Source organism: Calliopsis andreniformis, unplaced genomic scaffold, assembly GCF_051401765.1.
Source record: "Calliopsis andreniformis isolate RMS-2024a unplaced genomic scaffold, iyCalAndr_principal scaffold0059, whole genome shotgun sequence".
Classification (NCBI taxonomy): Eukaryota; Metazoa; Arthropoda; class Insecta; order Hymenoptera; family Andrenidae; genus Calliopsis; species Calliopsis andreniformis.
Genome location: NW_027480468.1, coordinates 708,655 through 728,670, shown reverse-complemented (window position 1 = coordinate 728,670; position 20,016 = coordinate 708,655).

Below are 20,016 nucleotides of genomic sequence, written 5' to 3'. Positions count from 1 at the left end.
GATTGAGGACTGAATATTGGGGACAGAGTGTTGAGGGTTGAGTGATGAGAATTGATGTTTGTGGATAGAGGTTTGATGATTGCAGACTGAGTATTGAGTATTGAAAACTGTGAATTGAGGATATACTATTGAGTACTGAGGGTTGACAACTGATTGTTGAGGACTGAGGGCCGAAGATTGAGGATTCAGGATTGATGATTCAGAATTGAGGTTTGAGGACTGAGGATTGAGGATTGAAGATTGAGTATTGAGGATTGAATATTGAGGATTGAGGATTGAGGATTGAGGATTGAGGATTGACGATGAGGGCTGAGGGTTGAGGATTGAGGTTTGAGGACTGAGTACTGAGGGTTGAGGATTGAGAATTGAGGATTGAGGATTGAGGATTGAAGATTGAGTATTGGGTATTGAGGATTGAAGAATGAGGATCGAGGATTGAGGATTGAGGCTTGATGATTGAAGATTGTTTATTGAGGACTGAGGACTGAGGATTGAGGATTGAGAATTGACGATTGAGGATTGAAGATTGAGGATAGAGAATTGAGGATTGAGGATCGAGGATTGAGGATCGAGGATTGAAGATTGGGTATTGAGGATTGAAGATTGAGGATTGGGGACTGAGTGTTGAGGACTGAGGATTGAAGATTGAGGATTGGGGACTGAGCGTTGAGCGTTGAGTGATGAGAATTGATGTTTGTGGATAGAGATTTGAAGATTGCAGGTTGAGTATTGAGTATTGGAAGCTGTGAATTGATGATATGCTATTGAGAATTAAGGATTGACAACTGATTGTTGAGGACTGAGAGCTGAAGATCGAGGATTCAGGATTGAGGATTCAGGATTGAGGTTTGAGGGCTGAGGATTGAGGATTGAGGATTGAGGAATGAGGATAGAGGATAGAATATTGTGGATTAGTTATTGCGGATTGAACATTGGGGGCTGAGGATTGAGGGTTGAGGATTGAGAAATTGAGGATTGAAGATTGAATATTGATGATTGAAGATTGAGTACTGAGAATTGAGGATTGAGGATTGAGGATTGAAGATTGAGGATTCGGTATTGAGGACTGAAGAATGAGGATTGAGGATTGAGGATTGAGGATTGAGGATTGCAGATTGAGTATTGAGGATTGAATATTAAGGATTGAGGATTCAGGATTGAGGATTGAGGATTGAGGATTGAGGATTGAAGATTGAGTATTGAGTATTGAAGGGTGAGGGTTGAGGATCATGGATTGAAGATTGAGTATTTGGGACTGAGGATTGAGGATTGAGGATTGAGGATTGAGGATTGATGATTGAAGATTGAAGATTGGGTATTGAGGATTGAAGAATAAGGATTGAGGGTTGAGGATTGAGGATTGGGTATTGAAGATTGAGTATTGAGGATTGAAGACTGACGATTGAGGATTGAGGACTGAGGATTGAGGATTGAGGATTGAGGATTGAGGATTGAAGATTGAGTATTGAGGATTGAAGACTGTCGATTGAGGATTGAGGATTGAGGATTGAGGATTGAGGATCGAGAATTGAGGATTGAGGATTGAGGTATGAGGACTGAGGACTGAGGATTGAGGGTTGAGAATTCAGCATTGAGGATTGAGGATTGAAGATTGAGGATTGGGTATTGAGGATTGAAGTGTGAGGATTGAGGATTGAGGATTGAGGATTGAGGATTGAAGATTGTGTATTGAGGACTGAGGACTGAGGATTGAGGATTGAGAATTGAGGATTGAGGATTGAGGATTGAGGATCGAGTGTTGAGGATTGAGGATTGAGGATTGAAGTTTGAGGATTGGGTATTGAGGACTGAAGATCGAGGATTGAGGATTGAGGATCGAGGATTGAGTATTGAAGATTGAGTATTGAGGATTGAAGGCAGACGATTGAGGATTGAGGATTGAGGATTGAGGGTTGCGTATTGAGGACTGAGGATTGAAGTTTGAGTATTGAGGATTGAAGATTGAGCATTGAGGATTGAGGATTGAGGATTGAGGATGAGGGCTGAGGGTTGAGGATTAAGGATTGAGGATCGAGGGTTGAAGATTGAAGATTGAGGATTGAGGATTGAGCATTGAGGATTGAGAATTGAGGATTGAGAATTGAGGATTGAGGATTGATGATTGAAGATTGAAGATTGGGTATTGAGGATTGAAGAATGAGGATTGAGGATTGAGGATTGAGGATTGGGGATTGAAGATTGAGTATTGAGGATTGAAGACTGACGATTGAGGATTGAGGACTCAGGATTGAGGATTGAGGATTGAGGATTGAGGATTGAAGATTGAGTATTGAGGATTGAAGACTGTCGATTGAGGATTGAGGATTGAGGATTGAGTATTGAGGATTGACGACAGAAGTTTGAGTGTTGAGGATTGAAGGTTGAGGATTGAGGATTGAGGATTGAGGATTGACGTTTGAGGACTGAGGACTGAGGATTGAGGGTTGAGAATTGAGCATTGAGGATTGAGGATTGAAGATTGAGGATTGGGTATTGAGGATTGAAGAATGAGGATTGAGGATTGAGGATTGAGGATTGAGGATTGAAGATTGTGTATTGAGGACTGAGGACTGAGGATTGAGGATTGAGAATTGAGGATTGAGGATTGAGGATTGAGGACCGAGTGTTGAGGTTTGAGGATTGAGGATTGAAGTTTGAGGATTGGGTATTGAGGACTGAAGATCGAGGATTGAGGATTGAGGATTGAGGATTGAGTATTGAAGATTGAGTATTGAGGATTGAAGACTGACTATTGAGGATTGAGGATTGAGGATTGAGGATTGCGTATTGAGGATTGAGGATTGAAGTTTGAGTATTGAGGATTGAAGATTGAGCATTGAGGATTGAGGATTGAGGATTGAGGATGAGGGCTGAGGGTTGAGGATTGAGGTTTGAGGACTGAGGACTGAGGACTGAGGATTGAGGATTGAGAATTCAGGATTGAGGATTGAGGATTGAAGATTGAGGATTGGGTATTGAGGATTGAAGGATGAGGATTGAGGATTGAGGATTGAAGTTTGAGGATTGGGTATTGTGGATTGAAGGATGAGGATTGAGGATTGAGGATTGGGGTTGAGTATTCAGGATTGGAGATTGACGATTGTGGATTGAGGATTGAGGATCGAGGATTGAGGATTGAGGATTGAAGATTGAATATTGATGATTGAAGATTGAGTACTGAGAATTGAGGATTGAGGATTGAGGATTGAAGATTGAGGATTCGGTATTGAGGACTGAAGAATGAGGATTGAGGATTGAGGATTGAGTATTGAGGAATGTAGATTGAGTATTGAGGATTGAAGATTGAGGATTGAGGATTCAGGATTGAGGATTGAGGATTGAGGATTGAGGATTGAGGATTGAGTATTGTAGATTGAGGATTGGGGATTGAGGATTGAAGACTAAGGATTCAGGATTGAGGATTCAGAATTGAGGTTTGAGGACTGAGGATTGAAGATTGAAGATTGAGTATTGAGGATTGAGGATTGAGGATTGAAGATTGGGTATTGAGGATTGAAGAATGAGGATTGAGGATTGAGGATTGAGGATGGGGATTGAAGATTGAGTATTGAGGATTGAAGACTGACGATTGAGGATTGAGGACTGGGGATTGAGGATTGAGGATTGAGGATTGAGGATTGAAGATTGAGTAATGAGGATTGAAGACTGTCGATTGAGGATTGAGGATTGAGGATTGAGTATTGAGGATTGACGACTGAAGTTTGAGTGTTGAGGTTTGAAGATTGAGGATTGAGGATTGATTATTGAGGATTGAGGTTTGAGGACTGAGGACTGAGGATTGAGGATTGAGAATTGAGCATTGAGGATTGAGGATTGAAGATTGAGGATTGGGTATTGAGGATTGAAGAATGAGGATTGAGGATTGAGGATTGAGGATTGAGGATTGAAGATTGTGTATTGAGGACGGAGGACTGAGAATTGAGGATTGAGAATTGAGGATTGGGGATTGAGGATTGAGGATCGAGTGTTGAGGATTGAGGATTGAGGATTGAAGTTTGAGGATTGGGTATTGAGGACTGAAGATCGAGGATTGAGGATTGAGGATTGAGGATTGAGTATTGAAGATTGAGTATTGAGGATTGAAGACTGACTATTGAGGATTGAGGATTGAGGATTGAGGATTGCGTATTGAGGATTGAGGATTGAAGTTTGAGTATTGAGGATTGAAGATTGAGCATTGAGGATTGAGGATTGAGGATTGAGGATGAGGGCTGAGGGTTGAGGATTGAGGTTTGAGGACTGAGGACTGAGGATTGAGGATTGAGAATTCAGGATTGAGGATTGAGGATTGAAGCTTGAGGATTGGGTATTGAGGATTGAAGGATGAGGATTGAGGATTGAGGATTTAATATTGAGGATTGGGTATTGAGGATTGAAGGATGAGGATTGAGGATTGAGGATTGAGGATTGAGTATTCAGGATTGGAGATTGACGATTGTGGATTGAGGATTGAGGATCGAGGATTGAGGATTGAGGATTGAAGATTGAATATTGATGATTGAAGATTGAGTACTGAGAATTGAGGATTGAGGATTGAGGATTGAAGATTGAGGATTCTGTATTGAGGACTGAAGAATGAGGATTGAGGATTGAGGATTGAGGATTGAGGAATGCAGATTGAGTATTGAGGATTGAAGATTGAGGATTGAGGATTCAGGATTGAGGATTGAGGATTGAGAATTGAGGATTGAGGATTGAGTATTGTAGATTGAGGATTGGGGATTGAGGATTGAAGACTAAGGATTCAGGATTGAGGATTCAGAATTGAGGTTTGAGGACTGAGGATTGAAGATTGAAGATTGAGTATTGAGGATTGAGGATTGAGGATTGAAGATTGGGTATTGAGGATTGAAGAATGAGGATTGAGGATTGAGGATTGAGGATGGGGATTGAAGATTGAGTATTGAGGATTGAGGACTGACGATCGAGGATTGAGGACTGAGGATTGAGGATTGAGGATTGAGGATTGAGGATTGAAGATTGAGTATTGAGGATTGAAGACTGTCGATTGAGGATTGAGGATTGAGGATTGAGTATTGAGGATTGACGACTGAAGTTTGAGTGTTGAGGTTTGAAGATTGAGGATTGAGGATTGATTATTGAGGATTGAGGTTTGAGGACTGAGGACTGAGGATTGAGGGTTGAGAATTGAGCATTGAGGATTGAGGATTGAAGATTGAGGATTGGGTATTGAGGATTGAAGAATGAGGATTGAGGATTGAGGATTGAGGATTGAGGATTGAAGATTGTGTATTGAGGACTGAGGACTGAGGATTGAGGTTTGAGAATTGAGGATTGAGGATTGAGGATTGAGGATCGAGTGTTGAGGATTGAGGATTGAGGATTGAAGTTTGAGGATTAGGTATTGAGGACTGAAGATCGAGGATTGAGGATTGAGGATTGAGGATTGAGTATTGAAGATTGAGTATTGAGGATTGAAGACTGACTATTGAGGATTGAGGGTTGAGGATTGAGGATTGCGTATTGAGGATTGAGGATTGAAGTTTGAGTATTGAGGATTGAAGATTGAGCATTGAGGATTGATGATTGAGGATTGAGGATGAGGGCTGAGGGTTGAGGATTGAGGTTTGAGGACTGAGGACTGAGGATTGAGGATTGAGAATTCAGGATTGAGGATTGAGGATTGAAGCTTGAGGATTGGGTATTGAGGATTGAAGGATGAGGATTGAGGATTGAGGATTTAATATTGAGGATTGGGTATTGAGGATTGAAGGATGAGGATTGAGGATTGAGGATTGAGGATTGAGTATTCAGGATTGGAGATTGACGATTGTGGATTGAGGATTGAGGATCGAGGATTGAGGATTGAGGATTGAAGATTGAATATTGATGATTGAAGATTGAGTACTGAGAATTGAGGTATGAGGATTGAGGATTGAAGATTGAGGATTCTGTATTGAGGACTGAAGAATGAGGATTGAGGATTGAGGATTGAGGATTGAGGAATGCAGATTGAGTATTGAGGATTGAAGATTGAGGATTGAGGATTCAGGATTGAGGATTGAGGATTGAGAATTGAGGATTGAGGATTGAGTATTGTAGATTGAGGATTGGGGATTGAGGATTGAAGACTAAGGATTCAGGATTGAGGATTCAGAATTGAGGTTTGAGGACTGAGGATTGAAGATTGAAGATTGAGTATTGAGGATTGAGGATTGAGGATTGAAGATTGGGTATTGAGGATTGAAGAATGAGGATTGAGGATTGAGGATTGAGGATGGGGATTGAAGATTGAGTATTGAGGATTGAGGACTGACGATCGAGGATTGAGGACTGAGGATTGAGGATTGAGGATTGAGGATTGAGGATTGAAGATTGAGTATTGAGGATTGAAGACTGTCGATTGAGGATTGAGGATTGAGGATTGAGTATTGAGGATTGACGACTGAAGTTTGAGTGTTGAGGTTTGAAGATTGAGGATTGAGGATTGATTATTGAGGATTGAGGTTTGAGGACTGAGGACTGAGGATTGAGGGTTGAGAATTGAGCATTGAGGATTGAGGATTGAAGATTGAGGATTGGGTATTGAGGATTGAAGAATGAGGATTGAGGATTGAGGATTGAGGATTGAGGATTGAAAATTGTGTATTGAGGACTGAGGACTGAGGATTGAGGTTTGAGAATTGAGGATTGAGGATTGAGGATTGAGGATCGAGTGTTGAGGATTGAGGATTGAGGATTGAAGTTTGAGGATTAGGTATTGAGGACTGAAGATCGAGGATTGAGGATTGAGGATTGAGGATTGAGTATTGAAGATTGAGTATTGAGGATTGAAGACTGACTATTGAGGATTGAGGGTTGAGGATTGAGGATTGCGTATTGAGGATTGAGGATTGAAGTTTGAGTATTGAGGATTGAAGGTTGAGCATTGAGGATTGATGATTGAGGATTGAGGATGAGGGCTGAGGGTTGAGGATTGAGGATTGAGGATTGAGGATTGAAGATTGAGGATTGAGAACTGAGGATTGAGGATTGAGGATTGAAGATTGAGTATTGAGTATTGAAGATTGAGGGTTGAGGATTATGGATTGAAGATTGAGTATTTGGGACTGAGGATTGAGGATTGAGGATCGAGGATTGAAGATTGAGGATTGAGGATTGAAGATTGAATATTGATGATTGAAGATTGAGTACTGAGAATTGAGGATTGAGGATTGAGGATTGAAGATTGAGGATTCTGTATTGAGGACTGAAGAATGAGGATTGAGGATTGAGGATTGAGGATTGAGGAATGCAGATTGAGTATTGAGGATTGAAGATTGAGGATTGAGGATTCAGGATTGAGGATTGAGGATTGAGAATTGAGGATTGAGGATTGAGTATTGTAGATTGAGGATTGGGGATTGAGGATTGAAGTCTAAGGATTCAGGATTGAGGATTCAGAATTGAGGTTTGAGGACTGAGGATTGAGGATTGAAGTTTGAGAATTGAGGATTGAAGATTGAGCATTGAGGATTGAGGATTGGGGATTGAGGATGAGGGCTGAGGGTTGAGGATTGAGGTTTGAGGACTGAGGACTGAGGATTGAGGATTGAGAATTCAGGATTGAAGATTGAGGATTGAAGATTGAGGATTGGGTATTGAGGATTGGAGGATGAGGGTTGAGGATTGAGGATTGAAGATTGAGGATTGGGTATTGAGGATTGAGGATTGAGGATTGAAGATTGTGTACTGAGTATTGAAGGTTGAGGGTTGAGGATTATGGATTGAAGATTGAGTATTTGGGACTGAGGATTGAGGATTGAGGATTGAGGATTGAGGATTGAGGATTGAGGATTGAGGATTGAAGATTGAGTATTGAGGATTGAAGACTGTCGATTGAGTATTGAGGATTGAGGATTGAGTATTGAGGATTGACGATTGAAGTTTGAGTGTTGAGGATTGATGATTGAGGGTTGAGGATTGAGGATTGAGTATTGAGGTTTGAGGACTGAGAACTGAGGATTGAGGGTTGAGAATTGAGCATTGAGTATTGACGATTGAAGATTGAGGTTCGGGTATTGAGGATTGAAGAATGAGGATTGAGGATTGAGGATTGAGGATTGAGGATTGAAGATTGTGTATTGAGGACTGAGGACTGAGGATTGAGGGTTGAGAATTGAGGATTGAGGATTGAGGATTGAGAATCGAGAGTTGAGGATTGAGGATTGAGGATTGAAGATTGAGGATTGGGTATTGAGTATTGAAGATCGAGGATTGAGGATTGAGGATTGAGGATTGAGGATTGAAGATTGAGTATTGAGGATTGAGGACTGACGATTGAGGATTGAGGATTGAGGATTGCGTATTGAGGATTGAGGATTGAAGTTTGAGTATTGAGGATTGAAGATTGAGGATTGAGGATTGAGGATTGAGGATTGAGGGTGAGGGCTGAGGGTTGAGGATTGAGGTTTGAGGACTGAGGACTGAGGATTGAGGATTGAGAATTCAGGATTGTGGATTGAGGATTGAAGATTGAGGATTGGGTATTGAGGATTGAAGGATGAGGATTGAGGATTGAGGATTGAGGATTGAGTATTCAGGATTGGAGATTGACGATTGAGGATTGGGGATTGAGGATCGAGGATTGAGGATCGAGGATTGAAGATTGAGTATTGAGGATTGAAGATTGAGGATTGGGGACTGAGTGTTGAAGACTGAGGATTGAAGATTGAGGATTGGGTACTGAGCGTTGAGCGTTGAGTGATGAGAATTGATGTTTGTGGATAGAGATTTGAAGATTGCAGGTTGAGTATTGAGTATTGAAAGCTGTGAATTGATGATATTCTATTGAGAATTAAGGATTGACAACTGATTGTTGAGGACTGAGAGCTGAAGATCGAGGATTCAGGATTGAGGATTCAGGATTGAGGTTTGAGGGCTGAGGATTGAGGATTGAGGATTGAGGAATGAGGATAGAGGATTGAATATTGTGGATTAGTTATTGCGGATTGAACATTGAGGGCTGAGGATTGAGGGTTGAGGATTGAGAAATTGAGGATTGGAGATTGAATATTGATGATTGAAGATTGAGTACTGAGAATTGAGGATTGAGGATTGAGGATTGAAGATTGAGGATTCGGTATTGAGGACCGAAGAATGAGGATTGAGGATTGAGGATTGAGGATTGAGGATTGCAGATTGAGTATTGAGGATTGAAGATTGAGGATTGAGGATTCAGGATTGAGGATTGAGGATTGAGGATTGAGGATTGAAGATTGAGTATTGAGGATTGAAGATTGAGGATTGAGGATTGAGGATTGAGGATTGAGGATTGAAGATTGAGTATTGAGTATTGAAGGTTGAGGGTTGAGGATTATGGATTGAAGATTGAGTATTTGGGACTGAGGATCGAGGATTGAGGATCGAGGATTGAAGATTGAGGATTGAGGATTGAGGATTGAGGATTGAGTATTGAAGATTGAGGATTGGGGATTGAGGATTGAAGATTAAGGATTCAGGATTGAGGATTCAGAATTGAGGTTTGAGGACTGAGGATTGAAGATTGAAGATTGAGTATTGAGGATTGAGGATTGAGGATTGAAGATTGAGGATTGAGGATTGAGGATGAGGGCTGAGGGTTGAGGATTGAGGTTTGAGGATTGAGGACTTAGGATTGAGGATTGAGAATTGAGGATTGAGGATTGATGATTGAAGATTGAAGATTGGGTATTGAGGATTGAGGAATGAGGATTGAAGATTGAGGATTGAGGATTGGGGATTGAAGATTGAGCATTGAGGATTGAAGACTGACGATTGAGGATTGAGGACTGAGGATTGAGGATTGAGGATTGAGGATTGAGGATTGAAGATTGAGTATTGAGGATTGAAGACAGTCGATTGAGGATTGAGGATTCAGGATTGAGTATTGAGGATTGACGACTGAAGTTTGAGTGTTGAGGATTGAAGATTGAGGATTGAGGATTGAGGATTGAGGATTGAGGTATGAGAACTGAGGACTGAGGATTGAGGGTTGAGAATTGAGCATTGAGGATTGAGGATTGAAGATTGAGGATTGGGTATTGCGGATTGAAGTGTGAGGATTGAGGATTGAGGATTGAGGATTGAGGATTGAAGATTGTGTATTGAGGACTGAGGACTGAGGATTGAGGATTGAGAATTGAGGATTGAGGATCGAGGATTGAGGATCGAGTGTTGAGGATTGAGGATTGAGGATTGAAGTTTGAGGATTGGGTATTGAGGACTGAAAATCGAGGATTGAGGATTGAGGATTGAGGATTGAGTATTGAAGATTGAGTATTGAGGATTGAAGACAGACGATTGAGGATTGAGGATTGAGGATTGAGGATTGCGTATTGAGGATTGATGATTGAAGTTTGAGTATTGAGGATTGAAGATTGAGCATTGAGGATTGAGGATTGAGGATTGAGGATGAGGGCTGAGGGTTGAGGATTGAGGTTTGAGGACTGAGGACTGAGGATTGAGGATTAAGAATTCAGGATTGAGGATTGAGGATTGAAGATTGAGGATTGGGTATTGAGGATTGAAGGATGAGGATTGAGGATTGAGGATTGAAGATTGAGGATTGGGTATTGAGGATTGAAGGATGAGGATTGAGGATTGAGGATTGAGGATTGAGTATTCAGGATTGGAGATTGACGATTGTGGATTGAGGATTGAGGATCGAGGATTGAGGATTGAGGATTGAAGATTGAATATTGATGATTGAAGATTGAGTACTGAGAATTGAGGATTGAGGATTTAGGATTGAAGATTGAGGATTCGGTATTGAGGACTGAAGAATGAGGATTGAGGATTGAGGATTGAGCATTGAGGAATGCAGATTGAGTATTGAGGATTAAAGATTGAGGATTGAGGATTCAGGATTGAGGATTGAGGATTGAGGATTGAGGATTGAGGATTGAGTATTGTAGATTGAGGATTGGGGATTAAGGATTGAAAACTAAGGATTCAGGATTGAGGATTCAGAATTGAGGTTTGAGGACTGAGGATTGAAGATTGAAGATTGAGTATTGAGGATTGAGGATTGAGGATTGAAGATTGGGTATTGAGGATTGAAGAATGAGGATTGAGGATTGAGGATTGAGGATGGGGATTGAAGATTGAGTATTGAGGATTGAAGACTGACGATTGAGGATTGAGGACTGAGGATTGAGGATTGAGGATTGAGGATTGAGGATTGAGGATTGAAGATTGAGTATTGAGGATTGACGACTGAAGTTTGAGTGTTGAGGATTGAAGGATGAGGATTGAGGATTGAGGATTGAGGATTGAGGATTGAAGATTGTGTATTGAGGACTGCGGACTGAGGATTGAGGATTGAGAATTGAGGATTGAGGATTGAGGATTGAGGATCGAGTGTTGAGGATTGAGGATTGAGGATTGAAGTTTGAGGATTGGGTATTGAGGACTGAAGATCGAGGATTGAGGATTGATGATTGAGGATTGAGTATTGAAGATTGAGTATTGAGGATTGAAGACTGACTATTGAGGATTGAGGATTGAGGATTGAGGATTGCGTATTGAGGACTGAGGATTGAAGTTTGAGTATTGAGGATTGAAGATTGAGCATTGAGGATTGAGGATTGAGGATTGAGGATGAGGGCTGAGGGTTGAGGATTGAGGTTTGAGGACTGAGGACTGAGGATTGAGGATTGAGAATTCAGGATTGAGGATTGAGGATTGAAGCTTGAGAATTGGGTATTGAGGATTGAAGGATGAGGATTGAGGATTGAGGATTGAAGATTGAGGATTGGGTATTGAGGATTGAAGGATGAGGATTGAGGATTGAGGATTGAGGATTGAGTATTCAGGATTGGAGACTGACGATTGTGGATTGAGGATTGAGGATCGAGGTTTGAGGATTGAGGATTGAAGATTGAATATTGATGATTGAAGATTGAGTACTGAGAATTGAGGATTGAGGATTGAGGATTGAAGATTGAGGATTCGGTATTGAGGACTGAAGAATGAGGATTGAGGATTGAGGATTGAGGATTGAGGAATGCAGATTGAGTATTGAGGATTGAAGATTGAGGATTGAGGATTCAGGATTGAGGATTGAGGATTGAGGATTGAGGATTGAGGATTGAGGATAGAGTATTGTAGATTGAGGATTGGGGATTGAGGATTTAAGGCTAAGGATTCAGGATTGAGGATTCAGAATTGAGGTTTGAGGACTGAGGATTGAAGATTGAAGATTGAGTATTGAGGATTGAGGACTGAGGATTGAAGATTGGGTATTGAGGATTGAAGAATGAGGATTGAGGATTGAGGATTGAGGATGGGGATTGAAGATTGAGTATTGAGGATTGAAGACTGACAATTGAGAATTGAGGACTGAGGATTGAGGATTGAGGATTGAGGATTGAGGATTGAAGATTGAGTATTGAGGATTGAAGACTGTCGATTGAGGATTGAGGATTGAGGATTGAGGATTGAGTATTGAGGATTGAGGATTGGGTATTGAGGATTGAAGGATGAGGATTGAGGATTGAGGATTGAAGATTGAGTATTCAGGATTGGAGATTGACGATTGAGGATTGAGGATTGAGGGTCGAGGATTGAGGATTGAGGATTGAAGATTGAGTATTGAGGATTGAAGATTGAGGATTGGGGACTGAGTGTTGAAGACTGAGGATTGAAGATTGAGGATTGGGGACTGAGCGTTGAGCGTTGAGTGATGAGAATCGATGTTTGTGGATAGAGATTTGAAGATTGCAGGTTGTGTATTGAGTATTGAAAGCTGTGAATTGATGATATTCTATTGAGAATTAAGGATTGACAACTGATTGTTGAGGACTGAGAGCTGAAGATCGAGGATTCAGGATTGAGGATTCAGGATTGAGTTTTCAGGGCTGAGGATTGAGGATTGAGGATTGAGGAATGAGGATAGAGGATTGAGTATTGTGGATTAGTTATTGCGGATTGAACATTGAGGGCTGAGGATTGAGGGTTGAGGATTGAGAAATTGAGGATTGGAGATTGAATATTGATGATTGAAGATTGAGTACTGAGAATTGGGGATTGAGGATTGAGGATTGAAGATTGAGGATTCGGTATTGAGGACCGAAGAATGAGGATTGAGGATTGAGGATTGAGGATTGAGGATTGCAGATTGAGTATTGAGGATTGAAGATTGAGGATTGAGGATTCAGGATTGAGGATTGAGGATTGAGGATTGAGGATTGAAGATTGAGTATTGAGGATTGAAGATTGAGGATTGAGGATTGAGGATTGAGGATTGAGGATTGAAGATTGAGTATTGAGTATTGAAGGTTGAGGGTTGAGGATTATGGATTGAAGATTGAGTATTTGGGACTGAGGATCGAGGATTGAGGATCGAGGATTGAAGATTGAGGATTGAGGATTGAGGATTGAGGATTGAGTATTGAAGATTGAGGATTGGGGATTGAGGATTGAAGATTAAGGATTCAGGATTGAGGATTCAGAGTTGAGGTTTGAGGACTGAGGATTGAAGATTGAAGATTGAGTATTGAGGATTGAGGATTGAGGATTGAAGATTGAGGATTGAGGATTGAGGATGAGGGCTGAGGGTTGAGGATTGAGGTTTGAGGATTGAGGACTTAGGACTGAGGATTGAGAATTGAGGATTGAGGATTGATGATTGAAGATTGAAGATTGGGTATTGAGGATTGAAGAATGAGGATTGAAGATTGAGGATTGAGGATTGGGGATTGAAGATTGAGCATTGAGGATTGAAGACTGACGATTGAGGATTGAGGACTGAGGATTGAGGATTGAGGATTGAGGATTGAGGATTGAAGATTGAGTATTGAGGGTTGAAGACTGTCGATTGAGGATTGAGGATTCAGGATTGAGTATTGAGGATTGACGACTGAAGTTTGAGTGTTGAGGATTGAAGATTGAGGATTGAGGATTGAGGATTGAGGATTGAGGTATGAGAACTGAGGACTGAGGATTGAGGGTTGAGAATTGAGCATTGAGGATTGAGGATTGAAGATTGAGGATTGGGTATTGAGGATTGAAGTGTGAGGATTGAGGATTGAGGATTGAGGATTGAGGATTGAGGATTGAAGATTGTGTATTGAGGACTGAGGACTGAGGATTGAGGATTGAGAATTGAGGATTGAGGATCGAGGATTGAGGATCGAGTGTTGAGGATTGAGGATTGAGGATTGAAGGTTGAGTATTCAGGATTGGAGATTGACGATTGAGGATTGAGGATTGAGGGTCGAGGATTGAGGATTGAGGATTGAAGATTGAGTATTAAGGATTGAAGATTGAGGATTGGGGACTGAGTGTTGAAGACTGAGGATTGAAGATTGAGGATTGGGGACTGAGCGTTGAGCGTTGAGTGATGAGAATTGATGTTTGTGGATAGAGATTTGAAGATTGCAGGTTGAGTATTGAGTATTGAAAGCTGTGAATTGATGATATTCTATTGAGAATTAAGGATTGACAACTGATTGTTGAGGACTGAGAGCTGAAGATCGAGGATTCAGGATTGAGGATTCAGGATTGAGGTTTGAGAGCTGAGGATTGAGGATTGAGGATTGAGGAATGAGGATAGAGGATTGAATATTGTGGATTAGTTATTGCGGATTGAACATTGAGGGCTGAGGATTGAGGGTTGAGGATTGAGAAATTGAGGATTGGAGATTGAATATTGATGATTGAAGATTGAGTACTGAGAATTGAGGATTGAGGATTGAGGATTGAAGATTGAGGATTCGGTATTGAGGACCGAAGAATGAGGATTGAGGATTGAGGATTGAGGATTGAGGATTGCAGATTGAGTATTGAGGATTGAAGATTGAGGATTGAGGATTCAGGATTGAGGATTGAGGATTGAGGATTGAGGATTGAAGATTGAGTATTGAGGATTGAAGATTGAGGATTGAGGATTGAGGATTGAGGATTGAGGATTGAAGATTGAGTATTGAGTATTGAAGGTTGAGGGTTGAGGATTATGGATTGAAGATTGAGTATTTGGGACTGAGGATCGAGGATTGAGGATCGAGGATTGAAGATTGAGGATTGAGGATTGAGGATTGAGGATTGAGTATTGAAGATTGAGGATTGGGGATTGAGGATTGAAGATTAAGGATTCAGGATTGAGGATTCAGATTTGAGGTTTGAGGACTGAGGATTGAAGATTGAAGATTGAGTATTGGGGATTGAGGATTGAGGATTGAAGATTGAGGATTGAGGATTGAGGATGAGGGCTGAGGGTTGAGGATTGAGGTTTGAGGATTGAGGACTTAGGATTGAGGATTGAGAATTGAGGATTGAAGACTGACGATTGAGGATTGAGGACTGAGGATTGAGGATTGAGGATTGAGGATTGAGGATTGAAGATTGAGTATTGAGGATTGAAGACTGTCGATTGAGGATTGAGGATTGAGGATTGAGTATTGAGGATTGAGGATTGGGTATTGAGGATTGAAGGATGAGGATTGAGGATTGAGGATTGAAGATTGAGTATTCAGGATTGGAGATTGACGATTGAGGTTTGAGGATTGAGGGTCGAGGATTGAGGATTGAGGATTGAAGATTGAGTATTGAGGATTGAAGATTGAGGATTGGGGACTGAGTGTTGAAGACTGAGGATTGAAGATTGAGGATTGGGGACTGAGCGTTGAGCGTTGAGTGATGAGAATTGATGTTTGTGGATAGAGATTTGAAGATTGCAGGTTGTGTATTGAGTATTGAAAGCTGTGAATTGATGATATTCTATTGAGAATTAAGGATTGACAACTGATTGTTGAGGACTGAGAGCTGAAGATCGAGGATTCAGGATTGAGGATTCAGGATTGAGGTTTGAGGGCTGAGGATTGAGGATTGAGGATTGAGGAATGAGGATAGAGGATTGAATATTGTGGATTAGTTATTGCGGATTGAACATTGAGGGCTGAGGATTGAGGGTTGAGGATTCAGAAATTGAGGATTGGAGATTGAATATTGATGATTGAAGATTGAGTACTGAGAATTGGGGATTGAGGATTGAGGATTGAAGATTGAGGATTCGGTATTGAGGACCGAAGAATGAGGATTGAGGATTGAGGATTGAGGATTGAGGATTGCAGATTGAGTATTGAGGATTGAAGATTGAGGATTGAGGATTCAGGATTGAGGATTGAGGATTGAGGATTGAGGATTGAAGATTGAGTATTGAGGATTGAAGGTTGAGGATTGAGGATTGAGGATTGAGGATTGAGGATTGAGGATTGAAGATTGAGTATTGAGTATTGAAGGTTGAGGGTTGAGGATTATGGATTGAAGATTGAGTATTTGGGACTGAGGATCGAGGATTGAGGATCGAGGATTGAAGATTGAGGATTGAGGATTGAGGATTGAGGATTGAGTATTGAAGATTGAGGATTGGGGATTGAGGATTGAAGATTAAGGATTCAGGATTGAGGATTCAGAGTTGAGGTTTGAGGACTGAGGATTGAAGATTGAAGATTGAGTATTGAGGATTGCGGATTGAGGATTGAAGATTGAGGATTGAGGATTGAGGATGAGGGCTGAGGGTTGAGGATTGAGGTTTGAGGATTGAGGACTTAGGATTGAGGATTGAGAATTGAGGATTGAGGATTGATGATTGAAGATTGAAGATTGGGTATTGAGGATTGAAGTATGAGGATTGAAGATTGAGGATTGAGGATTGGGGATTGAAGATTGAGCATTGAGGATTGAAGACTGACGATTGAGGATTGAGGACTGAGGATTGAGGATTGAGGATTGAGGATTGAGGATTGAAGATTGAGTATTGAGGGTTGAAGACTGTCGATTGAGGATTGAGGATTCAGGATTGAGTATTGAGGATTGACGACTGAAGTTTGAGTGTTGAGGATTGAAGATTGAGGATTGAGGATTGAGGATTGAGGATTGAGGTATGAGAACTGAGGACTGAGGATTGAGGGTTGAGAATTGAGCATTGAGGATTGAGGATTGAAGATTGGGGATTGGGTATTGAGGATTGAAGTGTGAGGATTGAGGATTGAGGATTGAGGATTGAGGATTGAGGATTGAAGATTGTGTATTGAGGACTGAGGACTGAGGATTGAGGATTGAGAATTGAGGATTGAGGATCGAGGATTGAGGATCGAGTGTTGAGGATTGAGGATTGAGGATTGAAGATTGAGTATTCAGGATTGGAGATTGACGATTGAGGATTGAGGATTGAGGGTCGAGGATTGAGGATTGAGGATTGAAGATTGAGTATTGAGGATTGAAGATTGAGGATTGGGGACTGAGTGTTGAAGACTGAGGATTGAAGATTGAGGATTGGGGACTGAGCGTTGAGCGTTGAGTGATGAGAATTGATGTTTGTGGATAGAGATTTGAAGATTGCAGGTTGAGTATTGAGTATTGAAAGCTGTGAATTGATGATATTCTATTGAGAATTAAGGATTGACAACTGATTGTTGAGGACTGAGAGCTGAAGATCGAGGATTCAGGATTGAGGATTCAGGATTGAGGTTTGAGGGCTGAGGATTGAGGATTGAGGATTGAGGAATGAGGGTAGAGGATTGAATATTGTGGATTAGTTATTGCGGATTGAACATTGAGGGCTGAGGATTGAGGGTTGAGGATTGAGAAATTGAGGATTGGAGATTGAATATTGATGATTGAAGATTGAGTACTGAGAATTGAGGATTGAGGATTGAGGATTGAAGATTGAGGATTCGGTATTGAGGACCGAAGAATGAGGATTGAGGATTGAGGATTGAGGATTGAGGATTGCAGATTGAGTATTGAGGATTGAAGATTGAGGATTGAGGATTCAGGATTGAGGATTGAGGATTGAGGATTGAGGATTGAAGATTGAGTATTGAGGATTGAAGATTGAGGATTGAGGATTGAGGATTGAGGATTGAGGATTGAGGATTGAAGATTGAGTATTGAGTATTGAAGGTTGAGGGTTGAGGATTATGGATTGAAGATTGAGTATTTGGGACTGAGGATCGAGGATTGAGGATCGAGGATTGAAGATTGAGGATTGAGGATTGAGGATTGAGGATTGAGTATTGAAGATTGAGGATTGGGGATTGAGGATTGAAGATTAAGGATTCAGGATTGAGGATTCAGATTTGAGGTTTGAGGACTGAGGATTGAAGATTGAAGATTGAGTATTGAGGATTGAGGATTGAGGATTGAAGATTGAGGATTGAGGATTGAGGATGAGGGCTGAGGGTTGAGGATTGAGGTTTGAGGATTGAGGACTTAGGATTGAGGATTGAGAATTGAGGATTGAGGATTGATGATTGAAGATTGAAGATTGGGTATTGAGGATTGAAGAATGAGGATTGAAGATTGAGGATTGAGGATTGGGGATTGAAGATTGAGCATTGAGGATTGAGTATTGAAGATTGAGTATTGAGGATTGAAGACAGACGATTGAGGATTGAGGATTGAGGATTGAGGATTGCGTATTGAGGATTGATGATTGAAGTTTGAGTATTGAGGATTGAAGATTGAGCATTGAGGATTGAGGATTGAGGATTGAGGATGAGGGCTGAGGGTTGAGGATTGAGGTTTGAGGACTGAGGACTGAGGATTGAGGATTAAGAATTCAGGATTGAGGATTGAGGATTGAAGATTGAGGATTGGGTATTGAGGATTGAAGGATGAGGATTGAGGATTGAGGATTGAAGATTGAGGATTGGGTATTGAGGATTGAAGGATGAGGATTGAGGATTGAGGATTGAGGATTGAGTATTCAGGACTGGAGATTGACGATTGCGGATTGAGGATTGAGGATCGAGGATTGAGGATTGAGGATTGAAGAATGAATATTGATGATTGAAGATTGAGTACTGAGAATTGAGGATTGAGGATTTAGGATTGAAGATTGAGGATTCGGTATTGAGGACTGAAGAATGAGGATTGAGGATTGAGGATTGAGGATTGAGGAATGCAGATTGAGTATTGAGGATTAAAGATTGAGGATTGAGGATTCAGGATTGAGGATTGAGGATTGAGGATTGAGGATTGAGGATTGAGTATTGTAGATTGAGGATTGGGGATTAAGGATTGAAAACTAAGGATTCAGGATTGAGGATTCAGAATTGAGGTTCGAGGACTGAGGATTGAAGATTGAAGATTGAGTATTGAGGATTGAGGATTGAGGATTGAAGATTGGGTATTGAGGATTGAAGAATGAGGATTGAGGATTGAGGATTGAGGATGGGGATTGAAGATTGAGTATTGAGGATTGAAGACTGACGATTGAGGATTGAGGACTGAGGATTGAGGATTGAGGATTGAGGATTGAGGATTGAAGATTGAGTATTGAGGATTGACGACTGAAGTTTGAGTGTTGAGGATTGAAGGATGAGGATTGAGGATTGAGGATTGAGGATTGAGGATTGAAGATTGTGTATTGAGGACTGAGGACTGAGGATTGAGGATTGAGAATTGAGGATTGAGGATTGAGGATTGAGGATCGAGTGTTGATGATTGAGGATTGAGGATTGAAGTTTGAGGATTGGGTATTGAGGACTGAAGATCGAGGATTGAGGATTGAGGATTGAGGATTGAGTATTGAAGATTGAGTATTGAGGATTGAAGACTGACTATTGAGGATTGAGGATTGAGGATTGAGGATTGCGTATTGAGGATTGAGGATTGAAGTTTGAGTATTGAGGATTGAAGATTGAGCATTGAGGGTTGAGGATTGAGGATTGAGGATGAGGGCTGAGGGTTGAGGATTGAGGTTTGAGGACTGAGGGCTGAGGATTGAGGATCGAGAATTCAGGATTGAGGATTGAGGATTGAAGCTTGAGGATTGGGTATTGAGGATTGAAGGATGAGGATTGAGGATTGAGGATTGAAGATTGAGGATTGGGTATTGAGGATTGAAGGATGAGGATTGAGGATTGAGGATTGAGGATTGAGTATTCAGGATTGAAGACTGTCGATTGAGGATTGAGGATTGAGGATTGAGTATTGAGGATTGACGACTGAAGTTTGAGTGTTGAGGTTTGAAGATTGAGGATTGAGGATTGATTATTGAGGATTGAG